The sequence below is a fragment of the Gigantopelta aegis genome, chromosome 12 (genome assembly GCF_016097555.1).
Source record: "Gigantopelta aegis isolate Gae_Host chromosome 12, Gae_host_genome, whole genome shotgun sequence".
Lineage (NCBI taxonomy): Eukaryota > Metazoa > Mollusca > Gastropoda > Neomphalida > Peltospiridae > Gigantopelta > Gigantopelta aegis.
The window spans coordinates 5748008-5759482 of NC_054710.1; positions in this window are offsets into that span (position 1 = coordinate 5748008).

Sequence of the window (11475 nt, forward strand, 5' to 3'; positions counted from 1 at the left end):
AAGAAACCGGCCTTGGCAAGTTCTTTTGGTTTTTGACGTAATTGTATGGGCCACCGAGCATACGTCAGCATCCGGGCATAGAAATGTCTCATTTCGGGATGATGACAGAACAGGTAACGTCTCGAACAGCAGTCTTCTTCATCCCAGGCAGCGTCTGTGTCACGGGCGGCATCTGTTTTGATCTGTGGCTTCTTTGATTTCACCATCTTCATCCATATTGTCACGTGTAGCATCCGCTTGATCCATGAACTGTTCTTCAGGTTTGCTAGTCACACATTTGATTGTATGTCTTTCTGAACATTTGCAGACCAAGACGTCGTCCTCGTCGCTGCTGCTGCTGCTACTAAGACTGATCGAATATCCCGATGCCATCTTCTTCGTTCCAGATAGAGTGCAACAAGACACAAGAATGTCAGAATCATAAAACACGTCTGTTCTCTAGCACAGTCACAAAGCAAATGAAGTGTAAACCATAAATCCATTCTTTTATACCTTCGTCCAAAACAAAACTCGTTCACCACTGGTGACACTCGTTAGGGTTGCAGAAGTTACACTGAAGAAATCCCATCTGGTTTTGATGGTCGTCTTGCATGGCGCAGGGCACAATCGAGTTCAGCTCTGGTACAAAGTCACACATGACTGTGAAACAGCCTTTCAGTTTCTCCCATTGTTGTAGAGAAAGGAATATTCCCTTCTTCAAAGGTTTCACGGATTTAGTTTCTTCACACCACCACCACTGACGCAGGTCCACCCCAGCAAAGTTCTTGTCGACGCTGACATGGACGTTGACACCAAGGTGTCTGAACAATGTTTCGTCTTTCCCCTGGTTTAATGCTGAAATTGTTTCGTCAATTTGGCTTTTACATCCACACAGTTCGATCCACTGTTTAAGACTAAGGACAATACCTCGCTTGGTGGGGAAAGTTTTCCCCTTGTCACTGTCAAATTTCCTTATGTGAATAGCAGTGTCCCCTTTCCATAACTTGGCCACCACGTAGACGTTAGTTCCAAGTTCTAGACGACATCTCGCTTCATCACTTGTGGAACAGGCCATCTCTGGATTGAACGTAGATCTGATCGTTTTCGGCGAGCGAATGACAATTAAACCGGATCTAGCCTTTTTATACACTTTCGTGCCAGTCCAAGTAGGTCAGGGGCCGGTCTAAGTAGGTCAGGGGCCGGTCTAAGTAGGTCAGGGCCACGGAAAGTAGGTCATGGGGCTATACAGGACGAGGTCACGTGACGTCATCAAGGTCAAGGTCACGGAAAGTAGGTCATGGCACTATACAGGCCCCCTTACTACTCACAGTCTGTGGGCTCTTTGGGCTATTTCTCGTTCCAGCCAGTGCACCGCGACTAGTATATCAAAGGCCGTGATAAGGGGTGGTAAAGTATTTATCTACGTAATATATCTTTAACAGACACGTTAAAGCAATTTCCATTACACGGAGGAGGGGGTATAAGGTCTTTATCATACTTCAAATAGCGTTAACAGACACGTTAAGCATATTTCATCCACACGGGGGATGGGGGTGTAAAGGATGTATCTACACCATTAAGAATATTTCTATCACACGGTAAGGGGTGTAAAGTATTTATCTATATCTAAGGTTTTTTTTTCCGCCAGTCATTTAACTTACATTTCGTCCATGTAAAAATACTTCTTTAATTAAACGCATAATACATATATACACTTCAAAATAGTAGGGAACTCCAATAGGAATTTACAATTGTCAAAATTGTAAGGTATATATATTAGCTGTGGGGAATTGATAAATGATAATAGTGAATTAATTGGGCAAACATTACAACCGGTAGTTCAGTATTACAGTAGGTTTTATGACCAACCAAAGATCTTGAAGGACACAAGTGAAATTTGAAAATTGACGTTTTCTATCAGTAAATCGCAAATTCAAACAATAAAAATAACTGAAAACAAAACAATAATAACTGTTTGATCAGCAGAATGAAAAGGATTGACAGAAATAATGTTCCACGGTCATTAATCCACCTACCTGGAAATTGTCAAAATCGAGAATGACACCCCACGGATGTGTACGTGGAAACTGAGTGATGCACGTGCAAACTATGGAATGTGTTTCGGTGTGTTAATAAACAGACCTGAACGTTCTTTATTAGGAATGAATGAATGAATGAATGAATGTTTAACGACATCCAAGCACGAAAAATACATCGGCTATTGGGTGTCAAACTATGGTAATGCAAATAAATAAAGTGATGATCAACATCAATATAAAAATTAAAGACTTAAACAAACAATTGTAAAGAACTGTGCAAAAACACAAATATCACAGAATTTTACGGATACTGAATTTTACTCAAAACTTCAATTTTGTACTGTATTGGCCATTCTCAAAGAGAATGTTACACCCCTGCACCACGGTGAGGTTACAGCACACGCAGGGGTTCTTTATTAGGATATCTGTGGTCAAAACGTATGTTCGGTCAAATAGTTGATATTAACATTAATATTTCAGGTTCCCCTACTGTTTTGAAGAGTATATATGTTAGCGTTTGTAAAAGCTATGTTCCAGGGGTGGAGTGTGAGGGAAATACAAGTGTATTGATTATTGAACCTGAACGACAAAACCGAATAATCAGGGTCGGTCTCTGCACAATGGGGATGTATCGCTGTCGAATGGGAAAAATGTTTGCAAAATAGTGCTTCATTCCAGGAATTTCTATCTATTGCCTCATCTATAGGATAGCCAGTCCCAATGAGATCCTTTACTCGAGATTCCATCCCTCTTGCATCCTCACAAAGAGGTGTGCCATTCCCAGACTAGTTTACTAAACCAAAACTGGCACCGGACAGATATTACTAGAATAACAGTGATGGCATCAGATGTTCGCGCAAGATGAACATATCCTGCCCCACCGGTGACTGCAGATCTTTAAGATAGAAATAAAACATATACAAAACTGAAGATTTGCTTCGTTTTATTTGTCAGCATAATATATGTAACACTGGTAGATTCTACGGTGGGGGTCATGCCATTTTCTATTTTGGGAAATGTTCTCAGCCTCATATGATATACAACTATGATGTTATTGGTGTTGGTGAATTAAACAATATTCACATATTTGATGTTGCAGGTTATACTGTATTTTGTAAGTCCAATTAATAATCAGTTTTATATTCTTCTGGTGGTCTTGCATGTTCAGTGAAGAATGTTTTAGTTCTTCTAGCTAAATATTTTAGTAGTCTTGAATCTAATAGTGAATATGTGTTGTGGCTTAAACTAGATAAATGTTGTATGCACATGCACATACTTTGTGATGGTAAAACAACATTTTCAAATATGACGAATTTGTTTTAGAAGTTGCCATTCACATTGGTGATCGGCTTTCATTATTAATTAAAATTGACCCCCCCCCCCCCCCCCAATCGCTCTCCCCGAGGGCTGTCGTATTGTATGTTTGTATTAGTTATTATTATTGTCTTATTATATTATTATTTAAAATTTAATATAGGTTATGTTATAGTCTAATTTTATTATTATTTTTTCCCCCCTTTTTTTAATATCTTTATTTTACGGTTGTTACGGCCGTGGCGCATATCGATCAATATTTCGAGTGTGTAGCCGGCTCTGTTGTCTCTGACGTCAGAGGTCGGAGCAAGGTCAGGGTTCGGTGTCAACGCGCTTCACGTATCGATCGGTCTTGCGACACTGTATCTGTGGTTATTTATAGCACAGATAGCTACGCAGTTATTTCTTTTATTTTTTTTTATTTTTTTTTTTGTATTTATTTTTATTTATTTTTTATATCATTTTCTTTTCTTTTTTCTTTTTTAAGTAAATAATAATTTTTAGTTTAAATAATTTGTGTTATACTTTAATTTATTCTGTTTATACAGTTATTACGGCCGTGTCGCATGCCGATCGATATCTGGAGTGTACTGCAGAGCCTTGCTGTCTCTGACGTCAGAGGTCGGAGCCAGGTCAGGGCTTGGTGTCAAAGTGCCGATCGATTGTGCGACGCTTGGTATACTGTAGTAATAGTTATTTATAGCTCATATAGCTACGCAGTTATTTTGGGTTACTTTTAGTATATTGTAATTATGTATGTTTATTTTAATTTATTATTATTATTATTGTTATTATTGTTATTGGTATTATCTTTATTTTTTATTTTATTTTTTATAACTATTTAGTTTTAATTGCTCCCCACACATTTGTTAATTTCGGGTTAATCCTCGCTGTGTCGGCTTTGTTTTTCAAAGGTCACAGTCGGGCCACGGCCCAGTACTTATACGCTAATATCGATCGGCTACTTGTGTTAGTGTTCGTTTTTATAATTTAATTTTTATAATACTGTATATAATTATATTTAATATATGTGCCTCTCGCTCACCCATCCAATTTATTGTTGGGGGTGGGGCGATGGTCCATTTTATGTTTTATTCCTATATTGAGTGTTGTTTGCCTCCGCCCGGCCCCCCATTTTTTTGGGGGGGGCGGGCGGAGGTGCATATCTACCAAACTTTTTTGTTTAGATTTATGTTGTATTTGTTTGTTTTTTGTGTTTTATGTTATATGTTGTTGTATGCCTGGATGTGTGTTTGTTGCTCGGTGTTTGTTTTTGTTTTTTTCGGGGGGGGGGGGGGGGGCTTATCTGGCAGTAATCCCCTCCCCCTTCCGGATGCTGCACGTTATACATAGTATGCCCTTTTTAATTTGGTTATAGTATCTTTTAAACATTATTTTTGTAGGTTACCAGCATGCTCGCTCCTTTAATGTGTTTTTCATATTTTTTATCCATATTTTAATCATATTCTTAATAAAAACACCTACGTAATTCAACAGGGCAGGTGTCTGGTCTGTGCTCGTGGCAGTACCCTGGTTAATTATACCTTGTGTTCTGTCACCGGTTTTATAGATTAAAGTAGTGACAGCGTCTGTTGAGTGACTTAATATTCATGTTCTAGGGGCGGACCGAGGGGGTGCCTCGGGTTTGTCGTTCTTCTCTTCTGGATGCGTTTCTCTCTCCACGGCGGGCTGGACATGCAAAACTTTCCTCCAACTTCTTCAAGAATTACCCCCTCAAGGGGTTACTGTGTCGCTCTCCTAGTGACTCTTTACTAAATATACTATTTCTTAAATAAATGGTTGCCATGACTGGATCGAGCTGCGGTTGGACACGGTGGGGGGTGGCGGGGTGGGGGTGGGGGTGATGATGCCGGTGGTTAGGTTTCTTTGGGGTCATAGGGCGTAGGCGGTTTGGCCTTAGGATTAGTGAAAGTTCCGGCCTCCCTTCTCGCCCCCTCACCCCCTCCTGGTCACACCAATGCCCGAAATACGGTTGGTAATCCTTTTCATTACTTAATACTAAATTTAATATAACATTTCTGTGGGTTGGGCCTATACCCCCCCCCCCCCCCCCTCCTTACCTCTGGGGACTAAACAATTTTATTATATAGGTAAATTATATATTTTTACACCTCCCCATCTAAAACTGCGTCAAATTAATTTGTTATTATTAATATAGAATAGGGTTATATATGTATTAAGGACGTAGTCAAAAATTATTAATGTTGACATATTTTTATTTATTTTTTGGCGTTAAATTTAGAAATTTCAATTTTTTTATAGTAGTTACGTTTTTCCTGCCCCGAGTTAGACCACCGATCTTATCGGAGGCCGAACTCGGGGCAGGCGTGCTCGAAACTATAGAGGTATATGAGCACGTTAAAACCGTGTCTAAGTGTAACATTTTAAAGACAGATCGATCAAGGGAGAGCCAGTGCAGGCGACCACCCCCCCCCCCCCCCCACACCCTTAAACCCACCCCACCCCTTTCCTGTCCTGGACTGAGGCCGGCACCTGTGCTCTTGACAGGCTTGCGCTACAACAGCTTGCTCTGAATGTGCACGTTAATTCTCTTGACTAGCTGAATAAGGGAGATAAACCACGGTTCAGCATAGATTAGAAACGGTCAATAGTCTCGGAAGTGGCTGTCCTATAGACGAGGTACTAGATAGATTTTCATTTAAATTTTTCATTTCATCTTATTTTCGTGCTTCTGTCCAATCATGGATCACGCACGCTGTACTGGGCACACACCTCAGCTATCTGGGCTGTCTGTCTAGGGCAGAGGGTTAGTTGTTAGTTGGTTAGTTGTTAGTGAGAGAGAAGGTGGTGTAGTGGCCTTGCACCTACCCACTGAGCCCTTAAGAACTCTCTCTGGGTTAAACCCTATACCTATCAGCCCGTATTCCGATGGCTTAACCACTGCGGCACTGACGCCGGTTACTAGATAGATCGTACAGCCGGTTGGTGCACTGTAATGAAGGGAGATAACCCATGGTTCAGAAAAAACAAAAACAGCCAAGTGTCTCGGGAGTGGCTGCCCTCGTGATGTGTAAAAACTATATTTCCACTCATTGCTTTGTAATTCGTGACAATATGGTTTTCACACATCACTCGTTAACATAAATTCGTATTGGAAAAAGACTCCAATGAAATAGCCTCGTTTTGTATTAAAATTAGATAAATAACTGCTGTATTTTAAAATAGGAATGCAATATTTTGTTGTAACATTTAGATAAATAACTGCTGTATTTTAAAATAGGAATGTAATATTTTGTTGTAACATTTAGATAAATAACTGTTATATTTTAAAACAGGAATGTAATATTTTATTGTAACATTTAGATAAATAACTGCTTTATTTTAAAATAGCAATGTAATGTTTTATTGTGACATTTAAATCAATATTTCTTGTATTTATATTTCTGCACAAGACAGAGTCGAAAGGAAGTCAGACAAATTCGTGATTGCTTCTTTGATCCACTCTCAGGTGCTCGTCCTTAGGAGGACCACCACTCACGTAGGAAATCCGTAACAGGATGTTTCATCCTCTTCACCGACACATGTGGAAGAACTGGCCATGAACATCAATATACAATTTAAAAAATACCGCAAACTCTCTAACCACTGGGCTTCAACCTGGTTCTTTATTAGGATGTCAAAACGTATGTTCGGTCTAATAGTTGATATTAACATTAATATTTCAGGTTCCCCTACTGTTTTGAAGAGTATATATGTTAGCGTATGTAAAAGCTATGTTCCAGGGGTGGAGTGTGAGGGAAATACAAGTGTATTGATTAATGAACCTGAACGACAAAACCGAATAATCAGGGTCGGTCTCTGCACAATGGGGATGTATCGCTGTCGAATGGGATTTTTTTTTTGCAAAATAGTGCTTCATTCCAGGAATTTCTATCTATTGCCTCATCTATAGGACAGCTAGTCCCAATGAGATCCTTTACTCGAGATTCCATCCCTCTTGCATCCTCACAAAGAGGTGTGCCATTCCCAGACTAGTTTACTAAACCAAAACTGGCACCGGACAGATATCATTAGAATAACAGTGATGGCATCAGATGTTCGCGCAAGATGAACATATCCTGCCCCACCGGTGACTGCAGATCTTTAAGATAGAAATAAAACATATACAAAACTGAAGATTTGCTTCGTTTTATTTTTCAGCATAATATATGTAACACTGGTAAATTCTAGGGTGAGGGTCATGCCATTTTCTATTTTGGGAAATGTTCTCAGCCTCATATGATATACAACTATGATGTTATTGGTGTTGGTGAATTAAACAATATTCACATATTTGATGTTGCAGGTTATACTGTATTTTGTAAGTCCAATTAATAATCAGTTTTATATTCTTCTGGTGGTCTTGCATGTTCAGTGAAGAATGTTTTAGTTCTTCTAGCTAAATATTTTAGTAGTCTTGAATCTAATAGTGAATATGTGTTGTGGCTTAAACTAGATAAATGTTGTATGCACATGCACATACTTTGTGATGGTAAAACAACATTTTCAAATATGACGAATTTGTTTTAGAAATTGCCATTCACATTGGTGATCGGCTTTCATTATTAATTAAAATTGACCCCCCCCCCCCCCCCCCAATCGCTCTCCCCGAGGGCTGTCGTATTGTATGTTTGTATTAGTTATTATTATTGTCTTATTATATTATTATTTAAAATTTAATATAGGTTATGTTAAAGTCTAATTTTATTATTATTTTTTCCCCCCTTTTTTTAATATCTTTATTTTACGGTTGTTACGGCCGTGGCGCATATCGATCGATATTTCGAGTGTGTAGCCGGCTTCTGTTGTCTCTGACGTCAGAGGTCGGAGCAAGGTCAGGGTTCGGTGTCAACGCGCTTCACGTATCGATCGGTCTTGCGACACTGTATCTGTGGTTATTTATAGCACAGATAGCTACGCAGTTATTTCTTTTATTTTTTTTTTTTTTTTTTTTTATTTTTTTTTATTTCTTTTTTATATCATTTTCTTTTCTTTTTTCTTTTTTAAGTAAATAATAATTTTTAGTTTAAATAATTTGTGTTATACTTTAATTTATTCTGTTTATACAGTTATTACGGCCGAGCAACAAACACACATCCAGGCATACAACAACATATGTATGATCGATCGATATCTGGAGTGTACTGCAGAGCCTTGCTGTCTCTGACGTCAGAGGTCGGAGCCAGGTTAGGGCTTGGTGTCAAAGTGCCGATCGATTGTGCGACGCTTGGTATACTGTAGTAATAGTTATTTATAGCTCATATAGCTACGCAGTTATTTTGGGTTACTTTTAGTATATTGTAATTATGTATGTTTATTTTAATTTATTATTATTATTATTGTTATTATTGTTATTGGTATTATCTTTATTTTTTATTTTATTTTTTATAACTATTTAGTTTTAATTGCTCCCCACACATTTGTTAATTTCGGGTTAATCCTCGCTGTGTCGGCTTTGTTTTTCAAAGGTCACAGTCGGGCCACGGCCCAGTACTTATACGCTAATATCGATCGGCTACTTGTGTTAGTGTTCGTTTTTATAATTTAATTTTTATAATACTGTATATAATTATATTTAATATATGTGCCTCTCGCTCACCCATCCAATTTATTGTTGGGGGTGGGGCGATGGTCCATTTTATGTTTTATTCCTATATTGGGTGTTGTTTGCCTCCGCCCGGCCCCCCATTTTTTTTGGGGGGGGGGGGGGGGGGCGGGCGGAGGTGCATATCTACCAAACTTTTTTGTTTAGATTTATGTTGTATTTGTTTTGTTTTTTTGTTTTATGTTATATGTTGTTGTATGCCTGGATGTGTGTTTGTTGCTCGGTGTTTGTTTTTGTTTTTTTTCGGGGGGGGGGGGGGGCTTATCTGGCAGTAATCCCCTCCCCCTTCCGGATGCTGCACGTTATACATAGTATGCCCTTTTTAATTTGGTTATAGTATCTTTTAAACATTATTTTTGTAGGTTACCAGCATGCTCGCTCCTTTAATGTGTTTTTCATATTTTTTATCCATATTTTAATCATATTCTTAATAAAAACACCTACGTAATTCAACAGGGCAGGTGTCTGGTCTGTGCTCGTGGCAGTACCCTGGTTAATTATACCTTGTGTTCTGTCACCGGTTTTATTGGCGTTGTCATGTTGGAACACTGCGTTGGCGTTGGCCATAACTGGAACGATGTGTGGCCGGAGGATCTGGTCAATGTAGCCCTGTGCATTCAGGTTGCCCTGCACGTGGACCAGGTCAGTTCTGCCAGTGTGTGAGATGGCTTGCCCACACCATGACACTACCCCCGCCGAATCTGTCCACTTCCTGCACGCAGTTTGCCGCATAACGTTCACCACGACGCCTATACACGCGACATCTTCCATCATGACGTCGGAGCAGAAATCGGGACTCATCACTGAAACCACACCTGTCTCCATCGCAGTTGAGGCCATTGTCGATGAATCTGGCACCACTGCAGTCGGAGTCGACGGTGTTGTGGTGTTAAGATGACACCTCGAACTGGACGTCTGGCACGAATTCCTACCTCACGTAGGCGGTTCCGTACGGTCTGGTCGGATATCCTGCGCAAACCTGGTATTGTTGCGGCTGTGGAGGGTGGCAGTAGTCAATCGTTTCCCGAAGGTGGCGTACCCGGATGTAGCGGTCCTGCTCGGGGGGTAGTGACCCGTGGTCGACCGGATCTAGGGAGGTCACGTGTTGATCCATGTTGCTGGTAACGGTCCCACAGTCTGGAGATGGTGCTTGGGGACACATGGAACGCCCTGGCAACGGCCGTTCTGGATTCGCCTGCGTCTAGTCGGGCCGATGGCATTGTTTCTCTGCGGTTCACTGAGACGTGGCATGTCCTGGATTGTCAACTGTCGGCCAGATACAGAGGCCAGGCAAGCGAACACACCTGCACTTTTATACTGTCGGTGTTCATGTTGCACGTGCAGACAACGCACGTGCAGTGGTGACATGGTTTGCACGTGGCTGCGTTTTTGCGAATATTCACATTTTGGAACTTTATTGTACAGTAGCTGCGTTTTATCGAATGTAACCGTGGGAATGTGTTTGGGACATGCAATGACCTTATATTCACAAAGCATGAACCGGTAGGAAACATAAAATCGGAGTTATAACCCATTTGTACCCTTTTGCGTTTCTTTTTTTGAAGAGTATAGATTAAAGTAGTGACAGCGTCTGTTGAGTGACTTAATATTCATGTTCTTGGGGCGGACCGAGGGGGTGCCTCGGGTTTGACGTTCTTCTCTTCTGGATGCGTTTCTCTCTCCACGGCGGGCTGGACATGTAAAACTTTCCTCCAACTTCTTCAAGAATTACCCCCTCAAGGGGTTACTGTGTCGCTCTCCTAGTGACTCTTTACTAAATATACTATTTCTTAAATAAATGGTTGCCATGACTGGATCGAGCTGCGGTTGGACACGGTGGGGGTGGCGGGGTGGGGGGGGGGGGTGATGATGCCGGTGGTTAGGTTTCTTTGGGGTCATAGGGCGTAGGCGGTTTGGCCTTAGGATTAGTGAAAGTTCCGGCCTCCCTTCTCGCCCCCTCACCCCCTCCTGGTCACACCAATGCCCGAAATACGGTTGGTAATCCTTTTCATTACTTAATACTAAATTTAATATAACATTTCTGTGGGTTGGGCCTATACCCCCCCCCCCCCCCCCCCCTCCTTACATCTGGGGACTAAACAATTTTATTATATAGGTAAATTATATATTTTTACACCTCCCCATGTAAAACTGCGTCAAATTAATTTGTTATTATTAATATAGAATAGGGTTATATATGTATTAAGGACGCAGTCAAAAATTATTAATGTTGACATATTTTTATTTATTTTTTGGCGTTAAATTTTGAAATTTCAATTTTTTTATAGTAGTTACGTTTTTCCTGCCCCGAGTTAGACCACCGATCTTATCGGAGGCCGAACTCGGGGCAGGCGTGCTCGAAACTATAGAGGTATATGAGCACGTTAAAACCGTGTCTAAGTGTAACATTTTAAAGACAGATCGATCAAGGGAGAGCCAGTGCAGGCGACCCCCCCCCCCCACCCTTAAACCCACCCCACCCCTTTCCTGTCCTGGACTGAGGCCGGCACCTGTGCT